The sequence below is a fragment of the Notechis scutatus genome, chromosome 4 (assembly GCF_049901735.1).
Source record: "Notechis scutatus isolate UNSWTSFEM ecotype Mainland chromosome 4, rNotScu1.2, whole genome shotgun sequence".
In the NCBI taxonomy this organism is placed as follows: domain Eukaryota; kingdom Metazoa; phylum Chordata; class Lepidosauria; order Squamata; family Elapidae; genus Notechis; species Notechis scutatus.
This window is the reverse complement of record NC_142012.1, coordinates 152484886-152499524: the sequence shown is the minus strand read 5'-3', so window position 1 is coordinate 152499524 and position 14639 is coordinate 152484886. Positions and strand designations below refer to the sequence as shown.

The 14639-nt window shown below is 37.9% G+C and overlaps 1 protein-coding gene across 7 annotated transcripts in view; it reads left to right on the top strand.

The window, feature by feature from the left end:
- TNIK (TRAF2 and NCK interacting kinase) overlaps positions 1–14639 on the top strand; it is a 341628-nt gene that overhangs the window by 101604 nt on the left and 225385 nt on the right. The window lies entirely within an intron of this gene.

Here is a 14639-nt window from a genome sequence, read left to right as displayed (position 1 = left end):
CTTGAAAGCAAAACTGTGATGCCTTAAAAAAGATTTGGGTGAATGAAATTAAATTGCATTAGGGATACATCCGTCTCTCTTTTTCAAACCAAGCAAGTTTGAAATGTCAGTCAAGAACAACTTAAGAAGAACTGAGCAGCCACTTCCTTGCTCAGACAAGATGTTGACCATCTGTTTTAAAGACTGGATACCCACATTCCTCTAAGCCAGCATATCTTAACAACATCTTGATAATAGATGAGACAAGCCCAATTTTTGGTTAGTATCTTGGCAGAACCAGACCAATGACACTTAGGGTACCACAGAGGCTGAAAATCCAGAAGCAGGCTGGTAGTTCTAAATAGGGAAGTACTATGAACTCTCAGTAGCATTAGAAATGTTTCAAGGGAACTTTTTTTTTTTTTTTTGGATACCATATCAATTGCTGGCTCAGTGCCTGAATCTAGGTGGCCTCAACCTACAATAGCATGGATATATTCTGCATGGATATATTTAGAAATGGAAAACTCATCTCAAGTTCCTATATGGTAGCTGGCACTACTTTTGGGGGGTATAATTTTGACTGATGGTGGCTTGCTGACATTGGTGGGGGAGAGAGAGAGATGATCTAATCTCCCCCCCCTCCTCTCTCTCTCTCTCTCACACACACACACAAACACACACAAACACAGAGGCAGGGGTGGGATTCAAATTTCTTAACAACGAGTTTTGGGGGCATGGCCTAATTTGTGGCTTGGTGGTCATGTGACTGGCTGGACATGGCTTGTATGTAAATATTATAAATATTTATGTAAATATTGAATTTTTTATAAAAAAGAGCAACTTTTACTCAAAATCAGGCAAAGCAGGCAGGCAGATTGAGTTGCTCACAGAATCACAGATTCATTCAGAGATCTATCTATCTGCCATCGGCTATTTGAGTCTGCACTGACAAATAGAAGCTTCAGTCCTAAGGAAGGTTTGGGTCTGCTTAAAAGCAGAGCCGAAGATCTAAAGATTATCTAGAAAGCAAGAAATCCAATGGTTTCCTGCTTTCTAGCTAATCTAAATCTCCCTGCACATCAGAACAGCTGATGGTCAGAGGGTAAAAAGGAAAAATAGCAACTTAGCAGGCAAGTTTGCCAGGTAAGAAGTGAGTGGGTGGGGAGGGTTCCTGCAGGCCATGTGGGCGGCTCAGCTTTGTGTTCCCGTGCAGCCTGGATTAATTGCTTTGAGAGGTGCTCTGGGGGTGACATTTCTCTGCGGACCACCAAAATTTTCTTGTGGCCCACCGGTGGGTGACCACTAGCTTATATTATATAGAACTTTAGTTGTTTTTGTCAAGGCACCATGAGGTTCATCCTTTTTGCCTGTTTAGCAATAGCACTTAATATCACTTCAAAGTGCTTTACAGCACTCTCTGGGCACTTTACAATGTCAACATATCAACATATCATCCCCAACAATCTGTGTCCTCATTTTACTGACCTTGGAAGGATGGAAGGCGGAGTCAACCTTCAGCCAGTCAGGATTGAACTTCAGGCTGTGAGTGGAGTTTGCATGCAATACTGCATTCTAACCACTGAGCCTATTTTCCTGTTGCCTTTATCTGTTCTCCCCCCCCTTCGTTCACTTCATTCCATTCAGTCCTCTCTGATTCCCAGAAGACTGTTTGGACAAGTCCTTGCAGTTTTCTTGGCAAGGTTTTTCAGAAATGGTTTGCCATTGCCTCCTTCCTAAGATTGAGAGAGATTAGCCCAATAGAATCCAACTGGCTTTTTTTTTTTTTTTTGCCTAAGTCAGGACTAGAGGCCAGTTATTGTGCTCCAAACAATTACCTACAGTTTCCTTCATACTGAAATATGCTGGAAATATATTACATATTCCGTTAACATTTTAAAATTGGAATCTGTGTGATGAGTTCAGTTGGATGCGGTGTCCCTCCCATGGACTGGATGTAATCTAAGTGCCATGCTCTCTGATGTTGTAAAATGAGACTCTAGAAAAAGTGCAAAGAAGAGCAACAAAGATGATTAGGGGACTGGAGATGAAAACATATAAAGAAAGGTCGTAGGAACTGGGTATGTGTAGTTTAATGAAAGGAAGGACTAGGAATAACATGATAGTAGTGTTCCAATATCTAAGGGGCTGCCACAAAGAAGAGGGGCGGGGTCAATCTATTCTCACGAGCACCTGAAGGCAGGACAAGAAGCAATGGATGGAAACAAATCAAGGAGAGAACCAACCTAGAACTAAGAGAAATTTCCTGACAGAACAGTTATTCAGTGGAATGGCTTGCCTTCAGAAGTTGTGGGTGCTCCATCACCAGTGGTTTTTAAGAAGAGATCGGACAGCTATTTGTTTAAAATGGTATTGGGAGGATTGGACTAGAAGACCTTCAAGGTCCTTTCCAACTCTTATTCTGTACTTCTACGCCATGCCTTCTTTAGCTGGACTGCAGAATCTTTGGCTTTGATGAGGTCTGGATTTTTTTTAAGAGGAACACTAAATAATTTAATTATGGCAAAGAAGATGATGCCAAATTATATATTATTGGGCAGACTAAGTTTGGATTCCAAAGTTCTGAAAATTTGAGGATGTAGGATTCAGAAGCATGCTTAACTAAATGAGAAATTTGTAATGGTGTTAGTATTTCCTCTTAAGCTGATGGAGGGGCTGGTTAGTAGTGATTGTGAAGGTTAATGTTTTAGGGTTTTTTAATTATAGTTTTTTATAATTTTTATAGTTAAGCTCTCAAGTCTTGATTAGAATTGACAAGAGCATTTAGAATTTGTTCAGATCTTGATAAAGCAACCCAATTTAGAAATAATGATCATATACTGTACCTTAGCCATATATCGTGATCATATTCTACAGGATGTAGATCCTAATTTCTTTCATTATCTATTCAGAGAAGTAAAAAGAAATGCTTTGATAGTCTAATGATCTCTCCCTCATTTAAAGCAGATATGAATAGCAGAAGAATAATGTGACTTCTGGGATTTGCCCCAGATATTTATTGAATTGTGTACTTGTACTATTTCCTGTGTAATTCATCTTCAAGCGTTGCATGAATAATAAAATTAAAGTTATTAAAATTCAAGAATGAAACTACAGTGCTGCGAATATTTATAGATAGCATTATCCATTAAGAAAGTAAGTGAAAAACAGAGAAAAATTAATCCACAGTATTCACATAGAGATAAGTTTCGACAAAAATAACAATGTTTAATAAGTGCACGATTTTTAGAAGAAACAGTCCTAAGATCAGAGATTAAGTTGTTCCACCTATGGCAGGAACTTCTATTATAGTCTTTGTGTGATTGCCCAGACTAGTAATAGAGAAGCTAAATTACCAAATCTCCTATTCCGGCAATCCCCTTTAAGGTTTTATATGCCAAAAATTAAACCATGAATTTGCTTCAAGAGCAGTCAATGATACATTTTGTGGTTGGTAGGTCTGCTGGGGATATCTGTAGAAAATCAATGTTTTCATGTTGCAGTTGCAAGGCTTTCTGGGAATGTGTTTGCAAATATGAATGTCATGAACCAGTGATACTTCAGTGCCCTTAGGGATGCAAAAAAGAACAACCTTTGAGACTTTAAAAGATACACACATTGAAGTGTATGTTGAATTGCTTGTTCATCTTGACCAACATGTATTTTCTGCCTTGTTGGCTCTTATATCTTAAATTACAATACAGGTAAACCTTAAGAAGGTGTTTTTGATTTTTTTTTTTAAAAAAGTTATTGTTATGTATCATCTTCCATACTTCTGGTTAATATGCGCATTCACATCTGATTGAAACAGTGGCTAAATGTGTGCAAGCAACCCTTTCTATGTGACATAGAATGTAATGAAAAAAATGGAATATGAGAAGGCTGGCTCCCTCAACATAACTGAGAAAGCTAATATGGTGTCCTTTCTTCTTCTCTTCATCCTTTGTGTTATTGATAATTATTGCGTTCTTGATATTGACGGTATAGTTGACATGGCTGTCCAGATTTGTTAAAGGATTTATGTTATACAATATTTGCATTCACATCATAGTGTATAGTTTATATTATGTCAACTCATAAAATATTTCTCTGGTCTTTTAGAGTTGCCAGCAGAAAGGGAGGGGGGAATAGTGCAGCAGCTTGCAAAACTGAAACTGCATTCCATAAATGTTTTCATGGATAGTTTCTAAGCGACCGGAGTTTGTGCTGCACAAAAGTCTAACTGGAGAGTATGACTGATGACTCTTTGCTATGGATGTGTTCCATTGGAGAATATGAATTATGATACACCCAGGGGGTGGGGGGAAAACCAGGGTCAAGGGTGAAAATGAATGTTGTGTCTCAGAGTTGGCGTCACCCAGTTTTAATTTGTTAATTGCTCTCACACTTGCAGGTGTTTGGTTTGGCTATAGATTGTGGCATTATCAGTTTTTGGAAATCGTTTGTTCCTAAATTTGTACTGATTATAATTGATGGTTATTTGATTATGTTGGACCTTGAATAAATGGAATCTCCTCTCTGAGTGAATTTCTGCCTGACTGTTTGGATAAAGTCTCTAGGGAAAGAGCACACCTGAACTTAAAAACTGAACAGGAATCTGACTACATTGCCAAATAGTGATGCAACCTTACTTATAAATATTGTATCTCAATAAATAAAATGATGAAACACTATGTTCCATAATGGGACATGACTGAGACATTGCTTTCTTGGATTGCTTATTTTTGCTAATGTAATGCCTTTTTACTATGGTTTGTGTTGGATCTGTTGTATAACTCTGGTGATTTTGGCTAAAAAATGTATTTGAAAAATTCATCATGACTTCTTTGGGTTTTTGCTGGTTGGTAACCTCTTTGTCTTTGCTTTTCTCATTTGGAGGAAGGTGAAGCTAGACATGGATGCATGCCATGTTACGGGTGACCTCTAATGTCAGAAATAAATGTCAGGACCCTGGAGCACAACCTGTCTTATTTATGCAAGTAAAAGTGTCACATTCAGCCTTGTATGCAATGTTATCAATCAGGCTGAGAAGTTCAGTTTTTATAGGCTGCCTATGAACAAATAGCCATGCCTCCAGACTTCACAGGATTGAACAATCATTACTGTTGAGGTAATGTTAGGAGAATGAGCGCACACAGGGAGACGTAGTGAGAGTGGTGAAGAATAGCACACAACTAGCACACAGATACACTGTATAATAAAATGTAGGTTTTTACTTCCAGTAAAACTGTTAAGCAAAGTCCAAACACAGTCCAAGTCATTCATGGTTAAAGCAGTCAGTTTGCAGTACAGGGATAATCCAAAATCAAAGTCCAGTATCATAAACAGTTCAGTAACAGACTTACATCAAATCCAAGAATAATGATGATCAGTAACAGTCAAGGAAATGCAGGAATGGCAACACTGTCCAGAAACAACAGAAGAACAGAACAACCCAGGTTTCTGGCAACATCTTATGGCTGTTTGGGGAACAACACCCAATTATAATTTTAGCATTCCTTTAAAGAGACAGTATTAAAATGTCTACCCTGGTTTATATATTTTCCAACCCAACTGTTAGGTGACTTACATTCCTAACAATTACCTCTCCTAATCACAAACTTGAGTGCCAAATGCTGATTGAATTGGAACTAAGATTTCATTACTAAAAAAAAAAAAAAAAAAGGAAGTGGTATCTACATTAGAGGTGTGAGCTTCCCTGAAAAATTTGGTCTGGGAAATCTTCCAAAAATACCACCTGCAAATTAAAATAATTTGTATAGAGTTCTTTGCTTAGTTTCCCACCCACCCAAACTTTCTCTGACTTTGCTATTTGTAATTACTCTGTGCAAGTATGTATATGTTACATATCTAATGTGGGATGCACTGCTTTCTGGACAAAAATTAATAGCTGGATGTGATTTTACTCTACTGTTGGACCATATACAAGTGTGTGTGTGTCTCTGTGTGTGCATGTATGAGTTATAGTTATATAGTATATGAAATGTGTGTGTGTGTGTGTGTAAAACTGAAATTTTTGGTTTTGATTGTAGTCAGCTACCAAAAACTAGACGTTCTTTGGATTTACTGAAGAGGAATGGGATAATGTTACACTTGAGTCCTTGAGTTACGATAGCAAGTGGGACTGGAATTGCTTCCTCTAAAACAATGTGATCATAAACTGTGATGTCATGTGATCACATTGCTTATCAGTGGCAATCCCAGTTGCTGTCATAAACCCAAAATGCACAAGGCATTAAGTAGAAAGTGATGGGAGTCGTGGGCGAGACCCTGGCACAGGCTGCATGTAAATTGGGGGAGCCAGGGAAGGGGCTGCCGTAGCACCATGTGAGTGTAGGAAGGCCATGGGTAGGTAGGTAGGTGCAGTGCCACACAAGTGCAGGAAGGCTGTGGGGTGGAGGGATTGGTGCTGCATGACCGTGTGGAGGGGAATCTACTAGTGCAGGGGTGTCAAACTCAATTTCATTGAGGGCCACATCAGGATTGAGTTTGACCTTGGGAGACCAGTAGGCATAGCCTGGGTAGGCATGGCCATCTCGACGTCACTCGTGTCAGGGGCACCTGGGGTAGCCCAGGTGGTGTGGGGGGATCCATTGTCTCCAACGGAGGAAGGCAAGACCAGGGAGAGCAGCTGTGATGGCCTCCTGCAGCCCTAGATTCGGCCAACAGGCCTTGAGTTTGACATCCCTTGTACTAGAGTGACTTGCGACCTTCCCTGATGGCTTCCCCTTTGACGTTGCTTGTGGAAAGCTGACAGGGAAAGTCAAAAATGCTGATCACATGATAACCAAGAGTCTGTGGTGGCCAAAACTTCAAAGAACAGCTCATTTTTTTTCTAGTGCTGCTGTACATCTGAGCTGTCAGTGAATGAATGGATGTAAGCTAAGGGTTTATCTGTACAGTAATTGGATGGTTTCAACGTAGGACCTAATTTATCTCTCAGATTGTTAAAGGGACGATCTTCCTCCAGTTTTTACTAACGGATTGTATAAAGCAGCTACCCACTTGCTTGACAACTGAAGAATGTGCAGGTAGCCAGAATGTAACTCTTCCCTCTCAGGAGCTGAGGATGCCCTTAGAGCAGTGGTTCCCAACCTTTTTTTCGCCCCGCACCCCTAAAGAAATTTCACTTGAACCTCGCATCCCCTGAAATTTAGACTTTAGGAACTACTGAACGCGTTAAATATATGGTAGGATTGAATCTTTTCAGCTATGTATGTGACGGCCACTAAATAACGATACTTAACTCTAAAATGAAAACAAAGTTAATCCATTACATAATAAATAAAAATGCCAACATATAGCCAATATCCTATTACTTACCTGGACTTTTCTCACACCCACTGGAATATCGACTCGCACCCCCAGGGGGTGCAAGCACCCCAGGTTGGGAACCCCTGCCTTAGAGAGAAGCTAAATCCCTACATCCTAGTTCACTGAACACTGAACTTACTCAATAGCAATAAAATACTTGTCATCAATTGAAAAGTATAAATGGAAATCCAAGGATGAAGTGGAGTAGCTTGGAGAGAGAGAATGCCAGCTGAAGAAGTCCCATTATAAGATGAGAGTAAATCACAACATTTTTGTTGCAGATCTCACTTGAAAGACTGTTAAATCCATTCTTCTCTGAACAAAAAAAAATGGTGTCCTATATTATTCTTATTTTGGTTCCTTCTCTTTTTTTTTTACTGGCAAAATTGACACTTGTCAATTTTGGAACAAAACAGCTACCCTTTGCAAGAATATTCAGTTGGAAGATGCAAGCAGTAAGAAGATTTGTATGTTATCATTTAAGGTGAGGGGAAGGAATGAACTAAATTAGTTCTGCCAGAACTTACATTAATAATTATATAGATTTCTTAAACCAGTAGTAAATATGGCAGAGATAAATTTAGCACTGATATACTTTTTTTAAAAAAAGAATAAAAATTAGAGGAGTTGTACAGAGGACATTTTCCTGGAAATGGGAGATTCATTTGATGTGATGCTCTAAGGTAGCATTAAGACCTTGGATTATGAGTTGATGCCTTTTATGGGATTTGCTCACAGATGTTTTCATTTATTCAGAGACAACATTAGAAATATATTGAATACAGCTGGTCTTCAAAGAGAATGCCTGTCCAATTCCTCTTTATCTGGATTCATCTGAAAATGTTGGATTGGATTACATTGGATGGTATTTAGAGTGCTGAAATTTAGGGAATGGGTTTATCTTGAGCACTGCTGTTTCTTCCAGGACATTTTGGATATTATGGAATCTTAACTCCTATCAGCTTCAGTTAATGTAACCATTGGTCATAGACAGAAATGTTTATGACTAGTCTATGACTAGTACCATGTAGAAATATGAATATTTTAAATAGATTTCATAGATATTTTTTCAAAATTTCTTATAGGGGATGCTGAAATTCTCCTATATGGAATGGGATGTCTTTGCCCTAATTTAGCAGACATATTCAAAATATTTTGAGCTCAAAATGTGATTTGCAAATATTCTGTTTTGCAAATACACTATTCCAAAACAACATATCTGGGTTGCAACAATCCAGATAACCTTTAGATAGCAACTAAGAGGGTACAATAAACTCTTAACTCTACAATTTTGCAACCCAGTAAAGAAATGTCTTCTTCTACCTCATGATCTATTCAGGCCTCTTTCCCAAAGAGGTTGCTTAACCTTTGTTTGGGAACAGCAGGATCTTGCTATAGCTTGAAGATTTCATTGCAATTTCCATGCTTTCAATTCCCATCTTGGCAGAAGAATGTGTTCAGTGATTATTGAGCATGGCTGAATGAGGAAACAGCTGGCCCTGGGTTGCGTGTCAGTGACTGGAATAAGTGTGTGGGAAAGATAGGCTGTTGAAATAAAAATGAGTAAATCACTTTCCCAGTTACATTAGCCTAAGGTTCAAACAGGCTTGCTGATCTTGGACCCGTGCAGTGTGACTGAGAACGGTATCTAATGAGTTATTTAAAAACTATAACTTCCCCATTTGCACAAAAAATAATGCTGTTTCTAGGCTATTGTAAGCTTTAGTGTGTGTAATCTCAACGTGGAGCAGTTCTTACATAGAGATCTTGCTGAACTACTTTTACAGTGGTGGGATTCAAAACATTTTACTACCAGTTCTGTGGGCATGGCTTGGTGGGCATGGAGTGATTGGTAGGCATGGCAGGGGAAAGATACTGTAAAATCTCCATTCCCACCCCACTCCACTAACCTATTTTCCAGCTCAATTCTCCTATGCAGGGCAACAAAAGAAGACCCAGCCTATCATCTGGGACTCGGGAGGCAGAGAATACATGGGGGCAGGGGCAGTCAAAGGTGGTATTTGCTGGTTCTCTGAACCAGAGGTGGTATTCAGCAGGTTCTGACCAGTTCTGGAGAACCCAGTAGTGGAAATTTTGAGTAGTTCGGAGAACCGGCAAATACCACCTCTGACTAGAGATTTTACAGTATCCTTCCCCTGCCATGCCCACCAAGCCACACCCACAGAACCAGTAGTAAAAATAATTGAATCCCACCACTGCTCTGAACTACTCAAAATTATCAGAAAACTTTACAGGGTTGTCCTCCTTCAGTGACAGCCTCATTTAGTCATCATTCACACTTACAACAGCGATGAAATGTAACTTTACATCCAACCCTCACTTTAATGCCTTTCATAGGTCTGTCAAATAATGGAAGATCTTAAGCAAGTTAAGGTTTTACTTAGCAACACTTCCCTTAATGGCCAAGTTGCTGGCCCCATTGGAGGACAATCTGTATTGTTACCTACCTTGGCTAGGGTTTCTGGGAATTGTAGTTGAGCAACATCTGGAAGACAGTGTTTCTTCAGATGGGTAATAGTTAAGTAGCTTTATTACTTTGTAAGTTATTTTATGATGTTTCATACATTTGAACTTCTACATATGATTTGTATCTAAGGGACCATTTGGAAGACTGCCAAGACCTAGAGAAGTGTGCTGATATAATTTAAAATAGAAAGTTGTAAATGAAAATAGGGCGTTTAGCAAATAGTTATGCTGCAACAGGCTCCTTGGAGTGCTAAATGCTCATGTGAATAAGCTCAGTGGAAAGTAGGTCATGTAGTAAGAACAGATTAGGCCCTGGTTCATGTTTTATTGACTTTAGTTTTTCAGCTAGATTGGCTTTTTTTCCAGTTAAGAGTTTTGTCATTTTAATGGCTTCTTTAAATAAAAGATGGATTGGGGAACTTAGATTTCTCTCCTTTATTTGTTCCATTTTGTGCTCCATATTTGGGAAACTGGAGTAGTGATGTATATCATTTTTCTATTCATTGTCTTTCATTTTGTCAATTTTTAACAATCATTACAAAAACAGCTCTGCTCAAAATGGCAACTGCTCAGATCAATTTTTTTCTAAGAGGTTGAAATTTATTTTCTTGTGTACTTAGACTGGGGTACCAAGCCCTCTTCCCAAAGCAATCCTGAAATTACTTGCTGATAATTCACAACCGATCCATTTGTGGTTTTGTCTGAATGTTTAGAGAAATTTATTCTAATGGGTCCAACTTCATGCCTTTCAAATGTATGCTTTTTGTTTATTTTATTATAAAATTAAATTAAACACTCTCAGTAGCTTACAAGATGCTGTAATCCAAGCGCATCTAGTTGATGAATGATGTCTCAAGCCTTCTTTTTTTTTTTTAAAACAAGTTTTATTAATTTTTAAAACACACAAATTATCATTATTCATTACATGTTTAAACCTTTTTCCATTGTAAATTTAACAAGTCAGATAAATTATGATTCTGTTTTAAACCATTTCCATATAACATACCAAAACCTCTTATTCAATTTCTCTTTACTTCTCTTTACTCTTATTCAATATCATTATTATTATTTCATCTGTTTCTTTCTGACTTAGTTACCATTATTCTCATTCTATATTTCTACAAGTTTTTACTAATTCTCTCCCAAAAAGACATATACACACAACACACAAAACATAAAAAAATCTTTTTGGAAAGTAACTTGGACCCAGGTGTCTCTCTTCATGGACTTCAATTATATTCATGCTCATCTTACATATCATTACTTATTTTATTTACCATTCTAAACCTTCTATATTAACTTCTCCACATATTTCACACTTCTTAATTCTACCTTAATTAATCATCTTAGTTTGAATCATTATATTTGTATCTTTTGTCCATTTTTTATCATCCCTTTGTCTCATTCTTTATGAAAAAAAAGAAAATCAGTTTCTCCTGAAATCATTAATCAGAGTATGATGCCTTTCTATCTCCCCCTAAGTTAATCAAATTAATCTTTAAAATAATATCTAACACCCAATCAGATTTTGCTTGGTACATTCTATCTAACTAATACATCCAACACAATTAAGTGCATAATTAAACAATAAATCCAAATATTAAAAAAAAATACTATAATAAAAATTTTATAATAACATCAATACCATAATTTTATTAAACTCTTTAATTAAAACAATATTCTAAACCTCTCCTATTATTAAGTTTTAAAGCCAATCATTTTTAAACATTTTAACATTTTAATCTCTTATCAACTCTTAAACCATTGCAATACTACCATCTCATCTTATGTACCTTGCAAAATCTTTTTTTTTTTAAATTATACTTTATCCATTATCCATAAAAATTCCTTTTTTCCATTTAATTTCAAAACATTGTAGCTTTTCTCCACCTTTTCCCTTTCTTTCTTCTCCCAACAAACCTTTCTACCCCCTTCTTCTAGCCTCTGCCTTACCGGCTTCCCTTCTCTGTCGTATTCCTTTTCCCCTTTGTTTACTATCATCATATTGGTTTTGCACTTTATTTTTCCCTTTCTTAAATGTTTTTTAGATCTTAAGTCCTTAAACCCTTTAGTTTTCTTCTTTTCTCTTCTTTTCTTTTCTTTCTCTCTTCCTTCTTTCTGGATCAAATTCTGAGATTCATTAAAGATGGCTCCTTCCTTTCTTTCTTGTTCCTCTGCTGTCTTCATCTGTTGTAATGTTTGTTGATAATTAATAAGCGCCATTTCTAAGAAAAGGAAAGCTTCTTCCACACCATCTTTACCATTTTTTTTGCTTGTTCATATTCTTTTCTTAGTTCCTCAACAGAAAGAGCCATTATAAATCTTTTCTTTTCTTTTCTCCTTCTTTCTTCTTACAACAACCAGAATATTCAAAAGAAAATAAAAAAGATAAAACAATCCCAAAGTTATCAATCAGTCCAAACCAAGGCAGAGTTCTCACTTTCTCCTTCTGGGGTAATATCAATCAAAGAGAAAGAAAGTCCAAATCTGTTTAAAATCTTATTACAATATATTCTAGTCTTCAAATCCTTAAGGCATCTGCTCCAACAAAGTCTTAGCATACAAATATTTTCTTTTTAATCCTCTCTCTTCCCACTCATCGCTTAAAACCAATTTCCACCTAAAAATAGGTTTCTTAATATCCAGTTATTTATTCCGTAGGAAAAGAGGGAAAGCTATCCTTTCAGCACCTTCAAACAGCCGCTTTTTCCTCTTCTGGCAGGTATTATTCAGAAAGTCATACTTTTCAGGAATTTTATTAAATATGTCTTAGAGTCCTAGGAGCCAAGAAAAACTTTCTCCTCTCAATCACTTTCTCCACTTCCTCCTGCGCATTCTTACCCGGCTGCCAGCTTCTTTGTGGCGGCCATTACGGACCGCCGCTGCACCGTCCTGGGAAAGGGGGTTCTGCCGGCCAGGAGGGGGTCTGCAACACCCCAGTCCCTTCTCCGGATCCCCTACCTTCAGCTGCCCCTGCAGGGCAGCCTAGCTCCGCACCCGTGTGGGTCGGAGCCCCAAAACGGCTAGCGCGGCAGGGATCGCGCAGCTTCGCAAATCCCTGCCGCTCGCGAAGCGACAAACCGGAAGTCTCCTCTCAAGCCTTCTTGATAAAGTTAGGAATGGTGCATTTGCTTTCCTGAAAGACAGTTTGCCTGATGCAATCAATCTTATTCATGTTCTTTGCATTATAGAAGAACATGGGATACATTCAGGTGGTGTCGAGGAAGTAATAGTAAGAAGGACCAATTGCTTTTCATTCTTTTGGCTAAGGTCAAGTGTACTGATGAGGATCCTGTGGTTTAGCCGTCTTTATCATAAATTAACTCATGCTGAGTTGTCCAGAAATGACTGATCAGCAATATTTCTGAGAACTGTCTGGATCTATGCCATCTTATTCTGAATAAAGCCCTTCTTGGTGAAGCATTTCCTCTGTTTTGGTCTAAACAATCCCTTCATGTCACTGAAGAGAAAAGTGGGTGGATTTTGTTATAGACATATGCAAGCATGAGGTCCATTTAGATATAAGACAACTGGGGGGGGGGAGACCTATAGTAAACAAAAATTGATTATGTTCCCAGACAACCTTCTAACTGAATGCACAGATAATAGATGGCAAGAAGAGTGAGTCAGTCTGCATGACTTTATTTTCTATCAGGTTTCAAGCTTCTACACCTGCCTGAAGAGGACAGAAGTTGTAGCTTTTATCGAGGAGTAAGTTTGCAGTACAAATTTCTGTTGTACCTGTACTCGCTAAACCTGATTGCAGCATTCCATTGCCCTGTACAGGTGTTACAATAAAATAAAAGGAACAGAGTTCCACTGCATCCAAACTAGGGGTGGCTAAATGGGTGGGGGTGGATTATTTTCTATTCACCTTTCTTATTTTTCACCTAGACTCTATAAGTCAAACTCTTGGCTCACGGGCAGGATGTGTCATGCGCTGGCCACAGCCATGCCTGGTTTAGGGAAGGAGGGGAAAGTCCCAATACGTCATGTGATGCCGCCGTGATGACAGGAGACCTGCTCTGTAGGGTTCAATTAAGTAATGGAAGCATAAATCAAGAAATCCATCTTTCCTTATTTGCAGCACAGTTTACAAAAATATAGGCATCTTGATGTTCTCCAAGGAATATGGGTTTCTTAGGGCTCCAAGGTCTGGATTGTAAAAAGCAATATGGCCACTAGGTGGCAGTAGAGAGTTAGATTTGTTTCCCAAGTATCTTTTTGGTGCCATCTACTGGTACTAGGACTTTGGATTTTTGTAGCCAGATCTGACAGCCATAAGATTTCTATTCTTATGTGTTCCAGTAACATGGCCCAACTTGGGAGTTCTTGTCAATATATCTGGATGATGTTATATTGGCAACTCTTGCAACTAATATGCATCCTCCTTATACACAACCAATACAAATTAAACAAGTGTTCCTCAACTTGGCAACATGCTGGCTAGGGAATTCTTAAGAGTTGAATTCCACATATTTCAAGTTGCCAAATACTCCTCTTGAACTATAGTTCATTATCCAATAGTAGAGAGGTAGTATATGCTTTTCTTCAACTCAAAGTCTTAGAAAAAATGTGAGTTGTATTGGACTTATTGTATTTAATCAGACAACCGTTGATAAGAGATGGTATTAAGAAACAAATGTGGATGTTTGACCCAGGACCAATCATTGTTAATTTGTGGGATGATTTGGGATAGTTAAAAAGACATGGTAATTTTTTTATGAGTTAATTACAACAACAGTTTATTAACAGAGGGTTTTGGAATTTTAAACTTGTCTTTTTTATTGTTGTTCTTCCTGTTAACTATTCTGTTATTAATAGCATATACAGGCGACAAGTTAACAACTTGCAAATGG